This window comes from Wasmannia auropunctata, unplaced genomic scaffold (genome assembly GCF_000956235.1).
Source record: "Wasmannia auropunctata unplaced genomic scaffold, wasmannia.A_1.0 LD336035.1, whole genome shotgun sequence".
Taxonomy (NCBI): domain Eukaryota; kingdom Metazoa; phylum Arthropoda; class Insecta; order Hymenoptera; family Formicidae; genus Wasmannia; species Wasmannia auropunctata.
In genome coordinates this window covers 152357-155068 of record NW_012026855.1, presented here as the reverse complement: position 1 = coordinate 155068, position 2712 = coordinate 152357, and positions in this window count along the sequence as shown.

Sequence of the window (2712 nt, the reverse complement as noted above, 5' to 3'; positions counted from 1 at the left end):
AGATGTGTATAAGAGATAGGATCAGAATGGGTGATGCTTTAATTTTGCTGTCGAGTGTATATAAAATTAAATATTAGTAATATTATAATAAAATATAGAAAGAAAAAGAAGGTAGATAGAAAATATAAAAGTCAACCGCAAGAAGAATAAATTTTCTTTCTGATATCTAATTATACTGTCTTATTTTAAAAATATTTTTTTCTGTTTTGAACAAACTATGATGTAGCATAAGTAAAAAAAAACAGTTCTGTAATCGGCCAACTCTATTTTCTCTAAATTCTTTATTCAATACCAGAACACATAATATGTATATGATTCATTACTTCGTAAAATTTTCAATTTTTAAATTCACGGAGTCGATCGATTTGGCTTACAAAAAAGTTATCAAAATATTGGCGTGCGAGAAAAACGGCGGACACGCGTTTCGATGATGCTCACCGCATTTTCTCGCCGTCGCCACCGCTGCCACCGCCGCTGCCACCGCCGCCGCCACCGCCACCGCCGCCGCCACCGCCGCCGCCGTCGCCGCCGCCGTCGCCGCCGCCGCCGCCGCTGTTGATTTCCGAACGTTTCTGATGAAACGAAATGGCGATAAAGTAGGTGAGCAAGACTAGGAAGCTGGTATATCCGGAGGGTTCACGTGACACCGATCCGTCCCCGCATCCGTTCTGGGTACAGTCCGTTGTATAGGTCATGAGGAGAGCTTTGGATTGAAAACGCAGAGCCGTAAAACTTGCACTCCGGGACTTTTTTTGATTTACGACATCGAAGTCGCGATCCATAAATTTCGCGATTGATCGATCTCATCCGCCTTCTTCATTCATTTTCCCATTCACATCATCCACTTATTGTTAGCTTCTGAGTCAATCGTCCCATTGGGTGCGAATACTTGTATTACTTTGAGTTTAATTCCTTGTTCTACTTCAAAACGCACCACGTTTGCCCGAAACGTAATATTTCGAAAAATAACAATATGTTTTGTATGTCACGCGGCGTGATTGCTTGATGACATTAGGCACCGCAAAGGGGAGCATCCCAAATGACGAGAGGATGTGCGGGAAGTGGCGCGGGAACCACGCTTACCATCTTGTTGCTCAGAATTTTCACGGGGATGAATGCCACGTGTCCATGACAATTTTTCAAAAATTGCGATTTGAGACATTGAATCATGAGGTGGCTGTATCTAAAAAAAAAGAACAAATTGATGTGACAAGAGACAAGTTTACATGAGTTGTACTGAAAATTGGATTTTTTAATATTCGAAATCGAATACGCGACTTGTCCATTTTTTTAGTGGAAAACGCTTGGAATTTTTACGTTTTAATGCTCTTTATTATAATTTATGATTCTTCGAGATCGACGTCTGTTGGCAGGATATTACATTTTCATTGTTTGATAAAGAGCGCTCTATTTGTGAAAGATGCAAATTGATGACAAATATTAATGGTAAAGCCGAGAAGATTTTCATCAAAGCAATCTTGAGCGTTGACTGCGTCATTGATACGACATAGAAACAATCGTATCTTTAATTGACTGAGCAGTTTCCATCAATGCTGTTCGATGATGTTTTATTGACACATCATGTGTCAAGCTAGGAACGTAAACTCTGAATTTTATTGGCTTGAGGACTCTTTTATAGCTATTAATTCAAGTTTGATACGTATGTTTTCTGTATTTATTTCTGGCTTCTAATGTTTCAATCAATTTCAAATAAATTCTTCTTTAACAGATATAGGAATATTATGTATTTTTATGTATATTACGAATGCATTTTTGTAAATCTTGTAACCGAAAAATGTTAAAACGCTGAAACAAAATTTGACAAATGGATTAAAGTAGTTCAGCGACAGAGTTATGTGATTTTATATTAAATTGCATAAATATAACACATAACTCTGTCGCTGAACTACTTTAATCCATTTGTCAAACTTTGTTTCAGCGTTTTAACAGTCTTCGGTTACAAGATTTACAAAAATGCATTCGTAATATACATGAAAATACATTATAATATTCCTATATTGGTTAAAGAAGCATTTATTTAAAATTGATTTTTTTTTGTAACCAATTGATTTTTGTGAAATATACCAAAATATATCAGCTTTATTTTTAACGGAAATATGTATAATTATGAAATTTAACTGTGCTACTTTTTGATTAAGGAAATTAAAATTATATCTTTTTAGCTATAATAGCTCACACAGCATAAATGACTTGCCGGCTAATAGTCGATTTTTTTCAGTCAAGTTAAAGCCGAATATTAAAGTCGACATTAAGCCGTCTATTTCTAAGTTGGTTTTTGTCAACTTTAACTGTCGACTGTAAGTCGACTTAAAGTCAACCATTTTTAGAAAATCAAAGTCATCTTTTACTGAATAATTACAAGACTGTCGCTAGATAGCGTTTGCTGGTATCTGTTTCTCGCATTTAAAATTTGTCGAACTCCTTTATATAACCAATGTCAAATCGAAGTTCGGATATGTCATAATTAATTATACATTATTTATGTATGCACTTAGTGCGAGATGAATAATGTTTTTGTAACATATAAGCTAATAATGAGTATAAATACTTAATGGTCGCTAATAGAAAGGCGAAGATATTTTTGAATTTTGATATTTTTAAATTAGAATATTCTCGGAATTGCTTTAATGTAAAATATATTAATTTTTTACCCCTTATACAAAGCTTGCGTGATTTTTGCCATAATCTAAC